Raw genomic sequence first — 16,214 nt, 5'->3', positions numbered from 1 at the left:
AACAAACAAACCCTGGCAAGCAGCTATTTTTATAGGATAGTTTTGTGTTGAAATTTCTATAAGTTGGCAACAGAGTTGTCATGAGACCTTTTATCCAGATAAGACCATGCCAAAATCTTCAGGAAACATCTTGCGCGTTTAATTTTTTATTTACAAAAACAGGGGGAGGGAAGGGAACGAAGGCTCAGGGGAATGTGTGCAGACGTACAGTGTCTGCTCTGTAAGGCACCAAATACTTTTTATTCTGTGGATGTAAATGGGACTTTTTCCAAACCTGCCACTTGCTAAGTTCAAATGTGGGGTAGTTCCAAGTCAGGCCTTGCCCGGATTTGCTTGCAGGCTGGGGAGGGAGATGTCACCAGGCAGAGTAAGCAAAGCTCACAAACCTTAAGGTCCAGTCTGCGATACCTCACCTTCAAGGTCAATGAGCCTGTTGAGAGAAGACTGGCTCTCCAGTCTCTCCAAGCACAGTCGTTTGAAAGAAGAGAAGTCAAAACTCTGCCAGTCATGTTGTCCCTGCCTCCTGCCTCCCTGCCAGCACCCAAACAAGGTCTGTTCATGAGAAACATTGAGCCAAGAGGATGTCTGCTGCCTCCGTGACTGCAGCTCCAGGCCCAGTCCTCTGGGAAGTGACTTCTTTATCAAGGTTTGCTATTTGTGTTTAATGTCTAGGAAATGTCTGGACTTTCTTAGACTTCGCTCTATGTCATGAAAGTGTTGCTGTGTGCATGCATCCCTAAAATCTGCACCATGAAGAAAACATTTTAGAATTAAATGTTGGCTCATAAAGAAAAAATATTTTAGACTAAAAAAAAAAAATCTAGAGCCCTTGTTGCTGCCCCAGATAGTTTCTGGTTAATAAGACATGTCAAAATTGTGTTCATTAGAGTTGTTCTGTTGAAATCTGTCATTTAGTCTGCCTGCAGAGGGGAGGAAAGGGTTACCTACTCTGCGAGAACAGAAATCTAAGACGGGACCTTTATAACTGGCTGTGTGATGTGAACATTAGATAGTAATGTCTCAAAACTAAACTATTTAAGCAGCTCCAGTTTCTGTGATAAATTGACTTTAGCATGTTTGTAACCAAAGGGACAGTTGCTGCCCAAAGAGCCTTTCTTAATGTTTATAAGGATTAACTGGTTTTGTGTTGAGATTATTGAGATCGTCTCAATGCATTTATTTGATTTTGATTTGTTGTCTCATTTTCTTTGTAATGTTAATAACTTAGCTTTAGGAGCATCTTTTCCTTGATTGTACTCCCTTGGTTAAACTCAGTTTCTTTTAGTAAATAAGGGTCAGAGGGAAGGTCAGAAATGGATGGCAAATCTGAAAGCTTGACCACGTTCTCCAAATTTGCCCACAGTTCCCTCTCTAAAGATTCACAGTGAATTCCACAATTTTCATGCACGTGTGCAGTTGCAAGTTGCTCGCTGATGTGCCCTATGGTATTTGCTGCAAGTCCGAGCACTGAGGTAAATTTTCAAAACAGTTTGTGAGTAGCACACAGTAAGTCTTCTGAATATTTCAGAGGTTGTTTGTAGAGGTCACACCTGGGCCTGGGCAGCAGGTTGGTCTCCACTGAAGAGCTCTCGAAGGACCCTACAAAAGCACGTGCCTTATTTACATTCATGACATGGCTGCACCATGAGGTTCAAATTAAAACCCTGAGGCATCAGTCACTAATTAGCTTCTGTGCTCATTGCATGCCGGTGGAGCCCACCCTAGGCAGATGAAAGACAAGCCCTTCAGAGAATGAGGGAGAGAGAATAGAGAACAAACGTTGGGGCAAGGCAGGAAGAAGGAACATCATTTATAGCCAGGTTGAGGATGGGGAGGGGTCAGAAGCCCTGAGGGAGGAAAAAAGACTGTCTGAAATGATAAGCAACCACTAACAACCACCATAACCCTGTCCACCATGAAGGGCCATAGAGGACAGGTGAAGAAAAAGAGGAGAAGTCAAAGAGCCTTAGGAGATGCCTGTGTGCTCCGCCAAGAAGCCAAAGAGGGTCCTACTTGAGCTTGGTGCTAGGGAGTCTTGCAGTATGGCTCCATGCTAGACAACAAGGTTCACATGCAAGGCACTGCGGTAGCACTCATCCTGTCTCCTTCTTCTCAGGAGAAGAGGACTTCTTCGAGAACCTGACTTCCAGCCTTCACAATGGATCTTCAGATGAAGTTTCACAGCTCTAGCGGAACAACACCAAGAGATGATAAATTCATTTTGTGACACAGCTGCCTCTGATGGACTTGTGTTTTAGCATGATATGCATCCTCCTAAGTACCTCTGCTCTTTTTCTTCAGGATGTCTGAACTTCTTCCTTTGAGGCTCCATTTCCCTTACAACCTCCTAATTCCATTATAAAATACATCTAATCATTCCTGAAGCTGCTGATACCGCTTGCAACCAGGGATAATGTATCTGTGTTATCACAGTATCACAGTATCACAGTATGCTAGGGATTGGAAGGGACCTCAAAAGATCATCTAGTCCAATCCCCCTGTCGGAGCAGGAACACCTAGACGAGGTTGCACAGGAAGGTGTCCAGGCGAGTTTTGAATGTCTCCAGAGAAGGAGACTCCACAACCTCCCTGGGCAGCCTGTTCCAGTGCTCTGTCACCCTCACTGAGAAGAAGTTTCTTCTCAAATTTAAGTGGAACCTCTTGTGTTCCAGCTTGAATCCATTACCCCTTGTCCTATCACTGGTCGCCACTGAGAAGAGCCTGGCTCCATCCTCATGACATTCCCCCTTTATATATTTATAAACGCTAATAAGATCACCCCTCAGTCTCCTCTTCTCCAAACTAAAGAGACCCAGCTCCCTCAGTCTTTCCTCATAAGGGAGATGCTCCACTCCCTTAATCATCTTAGTTGCCCTACGCTGGACTCTCTCCAGCAGCTCTCTGTCCTTCTTGAACTGAGGGGCCCAGAACTGGACACAATATTCCAGATGCGGTCTCACCAGGGCAGAGTAGAGGGGAAGGAGGACCTCTCTCGATCTGCTAACCACCCCCCTTCTAATACAGCCCAGGATGCCATTGGCCTTCTTGGCCACAAGGGCACAGTGCTGGCTCATGGTCATCCTGCTGTCCACCAGGACCCCCAGGTCCCTTTCCTCTACACTGCTCTCTAACAGGTAGCTCCCCATCCTATACTGGAACCTGGGGTTGTTTCTGCCCAGATGTAGGACCCTACACTTTCCCTTGTTGTATTTCATTAAGTTATTCCCTGCCCAAATCTCCAGCCTGTCCAAGTCTCTCTGGATGGCAGCACAGCCCTCTGGCGTGTCAGCCACTCCTCCTAGCTTAGTGTCATCAGCAAACTTGCTGATAGTACACTCAATTCCCTCATCTAAATCATTAATGAATATATTGAATAATATGGGCCCCAGTACCGACCCTTGAGGCACTCCGCTGGTTACCGGCCTCCAACTGGACTCTGCCCCATTGACTACGACTCTCTGGCTTCTCTCCTTCAGCCAGTTCGCAGTCCACCTAATTATCCGGTCATCCAGTCCACACTTCCTCAGTTTAGCCATGAGGATGCTGTGGGAGACCGTGTCAAATGCTTTACTGAAGTCAAGGTAGACCACATCCACCGCTCTGCCATCATCCAACCACCTCGTTATTTCCTCATAAAAGGCTATGAGGTTGGTCAAGCATGACTTCCCCTTGGAAAAGCCATGCTGACTGCCCCTAATAACCCTCTTATCCTTGATATGCCTTGAGAGGGCACCAAGGATAAGCTGCTCCATCAGTTTCCCAGGGATGGAGGTGAGGCTGACCGGTCTATAGTTACCCGGGTCATCCTTCTTGCCCTTTTTGAAGACTGGAGTGACATTTGCTTTCCTCCAGTCCTCAGGCACCTCGCCCGTTTCCCAAGACTTGGTAAAGATGGTGGAGAGTGGTCCAGCAATGACTTCAGACAGCTCCTTCAGCACCCGCGGGTGCATCCCATCTGGACCCATGGATTTATGGATGTCCAGGTTGCTTAACTGGTTTCTGACCCAGTCCTCATCAACTAAGGCAAACCCATCCATTGTCTTGACTTCATCTTCACCTGGGGTCTCAGCAGAACAGGACTCCTCAGGACAGCCCCCGACAGAGTAGACAGAGACAAAGAAGGCATTCAATAGTTCTGCCTTCTCTGTATCTTCTGTCACCAGGGCACCCACCCCATTCAGTAGTGGGCCTACATTGCCTCTGGTGTTAGTTTTATCTGCCATGTATTTGAAAAAGCTCTTCCTGTTGTCTTTGACCCCTCTTGCCAGGTTTAACTCTAAGGAGGCCTTAGCTTTCCTAGTTGCCTCTCTACATCCCCTGACAGCAGCCCTGTACTCCTCCCAAGCGGTCAGCCCCTCCTTCCATGATCTATAAACTCTCTTCTTCCACTTGAGCTTGCCAAGCAGTTCCCTGTTTAGCCACACAGGTCTCCTGGCTCCCTTCCTTGACTTCCTACGTGTCGGGATGCTCTGATCTTGAGCTTGGTAGAAGCAGTCCCTGAATGCTGACCAGCTATCCTGGGCACCTTTACCTTCAAACAGCTTAGTCCACAGGATTTCCCCTAGTAATTGTTTGAAAAGGCCAAAGTTTGCCCTGCTGAAGTCCAGGGTTGCAATTCTGCTTGCTATTCTGCTTCCACCAGCCGAGATCATGAACTCCACCATCTCATGGTCGCTGCAGCCAAGGCAGCCTTCAACCTTTACTCCTTGCACCAGACCGTCCTTGTTAGTGAGGACGAGATCCAGCAGTGCACCTCTCCTAGTCGGCTCCTCCACCATTTGCATCAGAAAGTTGTCATCAATGCATTGGAGGAACCTCCTAGACTGAGGCTGGCTGGCTGTGTAGTCCTTCCAGCAAACATCCGGAAAGTTAAAATCCCCCACGACAACCAGGGCCTGTGACTGTGAGGCCACTCTCAGCTGCCCATAGAAGGCCTCATCAACTTCCTCCCCCTGATCTGGTGGCCTGTAATAGACACCCACAACAGTGTCACCCCTGCCAGCCTGTCCCTTAATCCTCACCCACAGACTCTCAACTTGCTCCTCAACTGCACGTGGACAGTACTCGGTACATTGTAGTTGCTTTCTCACGTAAAGGGCAACTCCACCACCTCGCCTGGCTGGCCTGTCTTTCCTGAAAAGGACATAGCCACCCATGACCACATTCCAGTCATGTGAGCTGTCCCACCATGTCTCTGTAATTGCCACCAGATCATAATCTCCTGACCGAACAAGAGTTTCTAACTCTTCCTGCTTATTCCCCATGCTGCGTGCATTGGTGTACAGGCATTTCAGGGAGCGGGCTGAGCACACCGATTTCACCCTATGGGTGTGGGAGTGCTGCCCCACCAATGCAAGCTCAGTAACAACCCCACCCCCCTTCGAATCTAGTTTAAAGCCCTCCAAATGAGCCCTGCTAGCTCCTGCCCCAGCATCCTTTTGCCCCTGTGAGATAAACCTTTCCCACATGTCACTGTCCAGACCGGTGTCCTATAAAACCAGCTGTTATCAAAGAAACCAAAGCCCTGCCTGTAGCACCAGTCCTGAAGCCAATCATTTATTGACTTAATTTTTCCATTCCATCCCACATCATCACGTGAAGATGGAAGGAGAGAAGAGAAAATAACTTGGGCCCCAGAGTCCTTCACCATCCGCCCCAAGGCCTTGAAATCTTGCTTCATTCCCCTCAGGCTACGGGATGCAGCTTCCTGCCCATCCATCTGGAATACCAGCAGTGGATAGTAGTCTGTCGGGTGCACCAGGGTGGGAAGTACCCTGGTGATGTCCCTGATCCGGGCTCCGGGTAGACTACACACTTCCCTGTGGTGAGGGTCAGCTCTGCATATCGGGCCCTCTGTCCCTCTCAGAAGGGAATTGCCTACTACAATTACCCTTCGTTCTTTTTTATCAGAGGTAGTCTTGAGGCGTGGAGTCAAGCGCCTCTTCCTATATGACCTTGCAGGCGGGGTTTGCACCACATCCTCACCTACATCTTCTTCAAGATCCAGGGCCTCAAACCTATTACGGAGGGGCACCTGGGGAGGCTGAGCAGGTAGAGAGGGGGGTCGCCCATGACACCTAGCTGGAACTCGCCTCCACCCCTCATGATCTTTTTGGATCCCTACCTCTGCCCGAGAGGGCAGGGGGTCCATCACCCTCTGGGGGGTATCCCCTTGGGGCCTTTCTGTTTGGCACATCAAGGAGTTGCTCCACCAGTCGATCTCCCTTTCACACTCTCTGATGGTCCTCAGTGTCTCTAGCTCCTCCTTTAGCTTTACAACCATGCTGAGCAGATCTTGCACCTGCTCACACCTCACACAGGTGGAATCCTGGTCTCCCTCACCAGGCAGCCGCAGGCTCTGACACTCCCTGCAGCCGGAGACCTGAACGGCCACGGTTCGGGGCAGTTGCTCTGTCTGTGTTGACACAGTCTTTCTGAAACAAGCTCTCTTTCTGGTGGAGACCATGATCAATGGTAGTCAGGGACACTGACAAGAAATGGGAGGGTCTAACAAGTGAGGAGTGCTAACCTCTGCACCTGACTAGACAAGCTAGCACAGCTGCTGCTGAAGCACAGTGTGACTGGTACTCACCCCTTCACAAGATGGTTGCCCTCCTCAGAGCTCGGTGAGCAGCGATCTCACCGCGGTGACGCCCTGCGTGACGCCCACCAGCTGCCCGCGTGCTGGGTGCGCAGCGGTAGCCGTATGTATCTAGGTAGATATGTATCGGTATGATATGTATTCGGTAGATATGTAACGGTAGCGTTATGTATCTAGGTAGAACCTAGGGATACACGTGTCCATCCGTTAGCTGGTGTGTATAATCCTTGACTCAAGTGTTTCTGCCACATGGAGAAGACATGGGTGTTTCCCATGCAGAAAGCTCAAATGCATGCTCCTGAGGAGGAGGAGGAGGAGGAATTCATCCCTCAATGAGAACTCCTGGAGGTTTTGTGCTGGAGCTGGAAGGCGTGAGAAATGATAAGATATTGATTAGGTCTCTTAGTCAGCGGCAGACGCACCCTCGCCACACTGCCAACTGGCCTATTCACTCTCCCACTTGTTTGTTCCCTAACTTATCTCCTTAACTCATCCCAAATCCAGCCGATACCAGAGACAGGCAAACTATGCACCACAGTCCCTTTGCCAGCCTGTGGTGCACCTTCTGTAGCCATAACTCTCACATCAAGAACACCAACACAGCAATGGACTTCTGTTTGCTAAATGGGAAGAAAAAGGAGCTGAAAATATAGGGAGTATAGTGAGAAGAAGGGATCCTGGAGAGGAAAAGTGAGTTATGAGAGCTCCTGGGAGTCAAAGAGTTTTTTTTAAAAAAGAGGGTGTTCTTTCTTGCACTTCTGCTAAAAATGTGTCACATTGGCACCAGTCCCACATTTCAGTGAAGGTGATGTACACATCATGAGTGAAGCAGCAACCTCAGTAGCAGCAAGGACATAATATGTGGTACAGTCTTTCAGCTGTCTTTCTGGATATGACAGGATTCCATCAATGCTTGGGGTTTTTGTTTTGTTTTAATGCCATGTTGATATTTCACAGTGCCTGCTTAGAGCAAAAGGACCAGCATGGTGCCCACAGGCACCCCAGTCCTGGAGATCCACGAGCATCACCATTGCAGCCAGTTCCTGCTCCTTGCTGGTTCTGAGCTCAGCCATTTGGACCCAAAGTAGACTCCTAAGCTCCTTTGCAACATTTACATTTTAACTAACGTGCTGTGAGGTTGGTGCAGCTGTAGTGGACACTGAGATAAAAAGGAACTTGGGGAAGGGTGCAGAACACTTCCCTTTTCTTCCCTGGGTAGCCTCTAGTAGTTATGAGTCAGTCACCTTTGAAAAATCAATTTCTTTCTTTCCTTGAATTTGGAAAAAGAAAACATGAGAGGCACCATGTGCTGCTGGTTGAGAGTAACACGCGGAGCAGATCTCACCTCCCAGCACATGCTGCAGGAGTCCAGTGGGAACCTGATCAGATCCAGGAAGGCCACGAAAGGAGACAGCATGGGCTTGGGTGGTACATGACAGCAGATGGAGGTGGCCATGGGGTTGATCCAGGTTTGATGTGCATGAGGGGGCTGAACCTGGGACAGAAGTGTCCTAGGTTAGATGAATAGTAGGAGAACAGGAGTTATGGAGCTGGGATCCTGCACTGGCAATGAGGATGTGGTGGGAAGATAGGGGTAGGGGACTGAGATATTTGCAAGGGAGTGGAAGGCAAAGACATAGTAAAGAAGGGTGAGATGGACAATGTGGGTGTACCTCCTCCTATGCGCATGCACACTGACTTGCAAAGAGACAGCCAGAACCCCTGCTTTTGCTCCAAGGGACCCTGAGCTTTCCTTCCCACCTTGATGTGAGGACCCCTGGTGCAGTGCCACCTCTCATGGACCCACTAGATCTCCTGGAAAGTATGTCTTTGCTGTGGTGCCCTACCTGTAATGAAGCCAGGAGAGAACTGATGTGGTCCAGGACATTGTCTTGGTGGGGACGAGTCAGGCCGTTTGCAGGCTGTTGGGTGCTAGGTGGAACCTGCTGCATGGTCACTAGTCCTGCCCACACTCACCTGCTGGTGTCACACACACATCATCAGCAAAATGCCTACTGCTAATAACACCTAATCCCAAATAACCTTAATCCCAAATAATGCCTTGCAGTCTCTACTTGCTAAGCCAAATCCAGTATCTCAGCCTTGTGCTGCCTCCAGTCCTCACTTAGGGTAGCGTCATGCACAGCCACCAAGACTTCTTCTGACTGATGGTCTCTTCTGCCTTCAGATAGGTATGAGGGGTGAGTCTCTTCTCCAGGAGGGTGACAGCCTCTGCTGGATGGGCTGCAGAGGTGCATCATCCCATAAACAAAGGAGTATTAAAGCTCTGGCTTGTGGATGTGGATTATATCTACTCTGCCTGTTTAATGTCCAGGTTAGTCTTGCTGCTTGTTGTAAATTCAGCAGCTCCAGGTTTTAATTCTCAGTGCAGTGCTCCCACCTGCTTTGTGAAGTCCCAGTAGCCTGTCTGAGAAAGGCATCCGGTGATCTCCAAAATGGCATCCTAGTGCTTACGAGGAGCTTTGCTGGTGGCTGAGGTGTTCGTTCAGCAGCACTTGCTCTCGGAAGCAAGGAGGGCTGCCAGAGCGGACCTCCCTCTTCTAATTAGCAACCCCCAGCATTTTACAGAAGGCATAGCATGGATAGTCTGTTCCTTCTGGTCTTCATTTTTCTTGCCTGGGGACAAATGCCCACGATTCTCCTTTCATGTTGGAATTTTGACAAGGACACCCTCAGCAGCATCTCTTTGAGGCAGATCCCCTTTCCTGTGGCTCTGACGATTTGGGTGCGGACATGAGGTACACATGAAAGGCCCAGCCTGAGAGTATGTGCTGCTCCTATTGCAGGTTTGGGAGCTGAACTCCTTGCAAAGCTCAGAGGCTCATGGAGAAAGATACCCACTTTCATTTTTGCCCCCCGCTGCTGCTCTCGGAGGCAGAGACATTCACCTGAGTTGAATGAGCTGGAGGACGTGTAGCAGGAAGGCTGCGGACTTTCCTGCTTACCAACTCACAAACACAGGGACGGGCTTTCGTGTCACAGGCTCTGCCTGAGCTGGCAGAAGCTGGTGCTGGCTGGGCACAGGTGAAATTTCAGCTTCACCTGCTGTTAAGGCACATGAGTTCTGCCTTATGTTTTGTGGCTTCAGAAAATGAAGGGAAATCTCTTGTTTTTCAATGTCATTCCTGGTGCAGTCAGTGGAGGTTTGAGACCCCTGATTAAAAACTGCTGGAAGGCTATTGTAGGTGTGTGATCCCGGATCCTCGACTTTACCACACTGGACTTACAGACTTTATCTTTACCTTTGTTTTTTGCTTTCTTTACATTTCCAGCCATATTAGAAAGCCCTATTTTTCCACTACCTCTACAGCTGAAGGGACATAGGAATTCCTATGCATAAATATTCAGGACACTATTTAAATAGGCAGCTATATCTTGTAGATCATTTGCTTTGCTATGTTGCAGATGTTGCATTTTGTATTGTGTAGTGTGTGTTGTGGATATGTGTTGCATAGAGGCTGGGATAGGCCCCTGCTTGTCATAGATAGCAAGATATAATCGCACTGGACCAGATTTACTTCTCTCAATTTCTCAGCAGGGCTGGATTTGTTTGTGAAAGCGGTAAACTTCAACATTATTCTCAATTACAGGGATATCTGACTTAAAGACAGAAAAGAGGGAGTTGTCAGGATGATTGTTAAAATTCAAACTCAGTCTTTATTGATAATGAGGTTGAAAGAGAAGCACTTAGGTGGCTGTAGCCCACCCTGTTCTTCATCACCCGCTCAGCTGTATTGGCAAGTTAACCAGCTGGATCCAAACTATTCTACAGCCTAGCATGAAGGAACATGCAAAACTCCAAATCCAGATTCCAATCTGTTTGCAAATGACAAGTTTATTTAGTAAAATGCCTAACTAAACCCTTGTATTCAAACTACCGTTCTACTTGGACATTCAAAATCTGGGTCCATACTGAAGCTGAGTACTGGGGCACTGAACAGCACTGCGGTATTTCCAGAAGTTGCTCAAGGAAGCTTCCTCCAGAGAGTGAACCCATTAGGTGCCAGAAGATGCTGGGAGCCACATCTGTTTGCCCAACCCCTGGTGTGAACCCCTGCTTGGCAGGATGAATTAGGACCTTAATGGCTACAGAAAGGCTTTGGAAAGAAAAGTTTGTATTTACGTAGTACATTTCATCCCAAAGGACCCTAAATCACACTGCACAAACTTTACATAAATAACAGAACTGAAATGAAGCTGCGTCAGGAATGGAGGGTGGCAGCCAGCTGGCATACGTTAGCAGGACAAAAATAAGAGAAGTGGCTATTTTTGGCCAAGGACACCAGGGCAAACCCCTCTATTGCGAAAGTGCCTTCAAAACATCAAAGTGCAGTTTTACTCTAAATAGTGATTGTGGATAAATAGATCTTTTGTAGTCAATCGACTTGTTCCCAGGCACATCTGGGGAATTCACTCTCTAAAATAAGGTTTTGCTACATTTTGTGCCTGCTAAGGCTGCAGAACTTCCTCACCCAAGATAGCACATTTCTACTCAAACTCCAGCCGTATTTGCTGTCTTGTAAGCCTTTCTTCCGCCTCCCTCACTGCTGAGGGTGGGAGACCCAGAAAAAGCTGCTCTGGCTTTCACAGCCGATCTTACCCTGAACTGGCAAGTCTAGAAATGCACATTTTCAGTCGTCAGCTGGGCGAATCTGTGAGTTGATTAGAAAGACAAATTTCCACCATGCCCGTCAAGGTAACTTTTTGGTATACAACTGGCCTTTAAATATCAGCACGGAGTGGCCAGGACAGTCGAAGGTCTTGCCCCAAAGCCGCTTGCAGAACAGCATCTCTTGGGTTTCTTTGGGCTACGCAAACACTTCACAACACTGAAAGGCACAGTTCCTTACGGCAACGCCACTGGTGAACTGCACGGTATTTTTACAGACACAATTTACTTTGGGGCCAGGGGATGGCTATACTTACAGAGCGCATCGCATCTCAGAGGACCCTGAATAACCCTTCAGGATAAGCTGCTGTGTGGCGGTTGGTGGCTCCCTGGGGGTCTCCTCCCATATCTCCACGTTGTGTCCTTGGCAGCTGGATCCTTGCATGTGAGCCATCCCCTGCTCCGGCATCCACTCTCCCGAGCTACCCCATCACACTGTCACGCCATTTAAGTGCTACTAGAGCACCCCCTGGCATGATTTTGGCTCCAGACTACAGTCCAGCCCAGTCTGGGAGATGTGAATAATAGAGGGACATTTCCCAAGAAGCAGGAGGGATGAGGAGAGTTTAGCCATGTCACTTGCCCTTAGGGCCAAGGAAGAAGCCCACAGCCATTTGATTTAGTAACATACCTGTGGCCTTTGAGAGCAGAGCACCCCTTTGGCAGCACACTGCACATTGGATGGGCAAGGAAGGAAGAAGCCAGCCAGGAGGCAGATGTCTTTCAAGGAGCCGTCCAAGCTGGGGCACAACTCTGCTGGACCTCAATTTGAGATAATTGTGGGCTGCAGCCATCCCCCCTGTCTCCTGCCCCTGGCACCAGCACTGGCACCAGTACAACCATACAGTGACTGGGTAAGGGAGCTGGTTTGTCTGAAGACTCATCATTTTTTCCCCATGGTGTTAGCTTTCAGCTGGCTCAGCTCCCTGCACTGGGTCCCTGCCAGCCCTGGTTGTGCAAGGCCAGTACAGCTATGGCTAGAGAGGAGGATGAACGCCATGGCAGCCCCATTTTAGACTGGTTTATGCTGCATTATATTATATTATTATGCACATTATAATCTCCCTCCCTGCATATGCGGGATGCAAGAGGGAGCCTGCCTGCCTCAGAGCCAGCTCCCCATCCTCTTCCCCACCTCCCTCTCCCACCACCCCGCTGCTGTCCTCCTACAGCCCGTTTGCCTGCCAGCCAGCCCACCTTTGCCAGTGCAAAACCATATAAAACTCAAAAGACCATTTCCTATTGCTAACAATTTTGAAGTGGCATTTCTCTGTCAGAACAACTGTAGGAAGTCTGAGCAGGACATACACCGCACAGTGCTATTATGAAGGCTTTGATATGGTTGATTCCCCCAGTCTTCAAATTCATCACAAAGCAGCATTAAAGGCCCTGTGGGCTCAGAGCAGGGCTGCAAGGGAGGTAGATGGCATTTCAGATGCCCAAAGTGTGGACCTCCTGGCTGCCTTCCCCGGGATCCCGAATTCATGGCTGTCTCCTACCAGCTGAGCAGAACGTCAGCCAAGCCCTCCTCATGATCTAACAGAACTACGGATCTCAGTTGGTTTCCCCCAACCTTTGTAGAAACCCGCTTTGCTTGTCCTCTCATGATTTGTTTGTCCTGCAGCACAGTGTGTACCGCAGCCCCGCGCAGCTGGACTGCAGCCAGCACGTCCCCTATGGCAGAGGCAGCTGCCTCTTCCTCACGATGGCTGTGGATTCCTGCTCTGAGATCCGAAATCATGTGGGAGGAGAGGTGGGAAGGGTTCACCATTTCATGAGTCTCCCAAAAGTGGGGCAAGGCTCCAAGGATGGCACCTGAAAGTGGGGCAGCGAGTCCTTTCCCTTAACTCGGCTGCTGTGGGGAAGGGACAAAGTCTGCCCATGACTTCTCTGGATCTACAAGATGTGTGCCTGAAGCATCCTGAGAGTGAAGAAAGAGAAAAACCAAGAAGGAAATGTTTGCTGACCTCATTTGAGCTCTGAGAAATGCGGAAATGTGCAGGACAGGAGCGTGATGCTCTGGGAGGAGCAGAGGCTGGGGAATGCGAGACAGATCTCTTCCTGATCAAAGAACCGGTGCAAAAATGGTTCGTGGAGGTGGATCCACCTTTGATGTTGTGAGCAGATTACAAAGCCATGCCACACCAGTTCCCAAGATTCCTAGATAGGGAAAGCTGGTCATACACACTGGAAGACTCTCCACAATGTGCCAAGAGCTCCCAGCTCTGTATACTGAAATCTCCCATGTCCTTTAATTTAGCCCCCTTGCCTTTGCTCTGTTTGCACAGCATTAAAGCACTGCACTTTCCAGGGGGGAAAGGGGTTTGTCTAATATTTGCCTTCATTTTAAAGCTGAATTATTTTTTTTAATGCACCAGCATTATCCAACATGTAGTCTAATATATAAAATTGATTACAACCTAGAAAAGGCCTACAAAGCTTGTGGAACGATGCTGCAGGCAAGGAGGGATGCCCCACAGGCCAGGACTTGGGCACTCAAACTGGTTATGCACAAGTTCCACAGTTTTATACATTCATCAGCATACTCAGGCACTCAGAGCAGTAATACAGAGCCTCCTGCTCTTCTCCACCCCCTGCCTCCCAACACAGGACCCTGCAGGGAAATGCACTGTGCTACTGGTGATGTTTCCCCCGAGCAGACTCGCATCCATGACGGTATGAAAAATTAATAAAGGAGTACAGAGGGTATTAACAAACACTGACATATCTCCCACGGTTAATCACATCCACCATTCTATTTAAAATTAATAAAGGCTTGCCGAGCACGCAGAACTCACACCTCATAGCAAAGGAAATGTCCTACACAGCTCAGCAGGTCATGTCACCATATCAGTGGTGCTATGTACCACAAATCATGGCAAATATTCCTAGTATTATGTCAGGCCTGTGCCCAAGGTGTTGCTCTCAGCACCAGTGTAGGAGGGCTGTCTGATGCATGCTCTGGAAATCGCCACCCTAGTGGGCGCCTGACAAGGGCTGCTAAGACAGCCTAGAAGCGTCTGAGCCTCTGCTTTCCATCTGAGGCAAGTCCCTCTTTCTTTCTGGTGCAGCGAGGGGGCAGCTGTAGCTGTGGACCGATTGCACTTAGCTCATGAAGCCCGGTTGATGTCTCCATGCAGCTTGTGACAATGGGGACCTGCTAATGTCTCCATGCAGCTTGTGATGGTGGGGAGCTGCACTACACTGCTGTCCTGTTGCTGCTCCTGCAGTCCCTAAATGGACTTTTCTGTCATCCAGATGTCCCACCAACATCTTACTCAGCCATGCAGACAGGGTGCAGACAGGACCTTATAGAAACTAAAGGAGAAACCCTGGCACAGCTAGTAACACTCTTAAGTGGGATGGCAGTCCTCTTTTTTTTTTTTCCCAGCAGTGGAGGCAGGTGACAACCTGATGAATTGCAAACACCCTAAAGACCAAGACCTCCTTAAGCTTTTCACAAGGCGTGAAGTAGAGTAGACAACCCCTAGGTGAAGTTTTGCCGGAAAGCTTTGGGGCTTGAGGTACCACCAGTGGTGTAGCACGAGATGGGACTGACCCAGGTGAGCAGGGGTGATCCTGCACTTGTGCGGTCTGCCCCATCGAGGCGAGGGCTGCACCCTGTGATGGGTACCTGGTTGTATTCATTAACTCGGAGCCTTGGCTCAGGGATAACAACAGCAAGGGCTGCGCTGCCAGCCCAGCCAGTGAAATTAGGGACCCTCACAGGTGACACTAACCACACCCCAGGATCTGGGGACTTTCACATGCTGCCCTGACAACACCTTTCAGGATGGTGGTGGCTGCCTGCTTTTGAGTGGGCAGTCTGAGCTCTCAGGTAAATCACATGTGAAAAAGTGCCTCTTCTCACCTTGAAGCAGGTCCTGTGGGGCAGTGGTGGCCCTCAGCATACTCCTCTCCCACCAGGGATGGAAAGCGCGTGATGAAGAGGGAAGACATTTGAAAGGCATTTCTTCCAGGAGAGCGCCTTGCTCAGCCATATTGAGCTCCTTCTGCTCCTCCTCTGCATCCTTGTTCTTCTGGCACTGCTGCCGGCGAGGAAGAGGAAGCCGGAAAAATGGCAGCCAAAATCGCGTGGGTGAGTTGTGCTTGGTTGGAAAACTTGCAGCTGTCCAGCACTGACATGCCAAATATCCCCACACCGATTGCCACCTACGCCCAGTTACCAGCCCAGTTACCTCAGGGAGAGCTGGTTTGTTTGTAGTGATTTGTTGGGAACTTGAACAATGCTACCACCCAAAAGGTGAATCACAGGGGTTTGATGGTGTGAACATCTGGGTGGAAATCAGTGACTTCTGGCTACACTCTGTCACCTGCCCCACCTGGTGCCATGGGAGCCATCCCGCAGCCCAGCAGCTCCACCAGGGACCGTGGGGTCCCAGCTCACTGTACGGGCTGAAATATCCTCCCTCCCTTTCTCCAAGTGGAAGGGACGACTCGGGAAGTAAAAGCTGTGTCTTCGTTTGGAGACTGCTCCTGCATACTAGTTTATATGAAGCAATTACATTGCAACACCACACTTCAAAGTGAACTCCTTTGTGTAGCCAGCTCTGAGAAGAGAAAAGAACTTCTCCCTATATCTCATCTGAGATTTGGACCCGTGCTTCTGAGGGAGCTACCAGCTCTTTTCATTTAGGCCATGGAGCTGCCTCCTTGAAAAAGGTACCAAGGCCCACTTTGATTTTCAGTTTCTAGTCTCTACACAGGGGCTGAATCAAAGTAACTTAAATCGTGGCTTTGATTCACGTTCCCAGAGCTGGCTTAAGATGTAGTTTCATGGGCTTCCTGCTATTTGTTATCATCTGCTTGCTGGAGATTCATACCTCCCTGGCAGAGCTGGTGGACCTGGATGTGTGTGCGTGCGCATCTCCGGGCTTTGATGTTCACAGCTTCCCAAGACAG

The 16,214-nt window shown here is 49.2% G+C and overlaps 1 long non-coding RNA gene across 1 annotated transcript; it reads left to right on the top strand.

The window, feature by feature from the left end:
• The first annotated feature begins 562 nt into the window (after positions 1-562).
• LOC309668604 lies at positions 563-2,229 on the top strand. The gene is made up of 2 exons (XR_014268856.1): positions 563-646; positions 2,117-2,229. It is a non-coding gene; the product is annotated as an uncharacterized lncRNA (long non-coding RNA).
• The last annotated feature ends 13,985 nt before the right edge of the window (positions 2,230-16,214 follow it).

Source organism: Vanellus vanellus (genome assembly GCF_965231255.1).
Source record: "Vanellus vanellus genome assembly, chromosome: 2".
Lineage (NCBI taxonomy): Eukaryota > Metazoa > Chordata > Aves > Charadriiformes > Charadriidae > Vanellus > Vanellus vanellus.
Note: the sequence above shows the minus strand (reverse complement) of the source record. Positions and strands in the feature narration are given on the sequence as shown.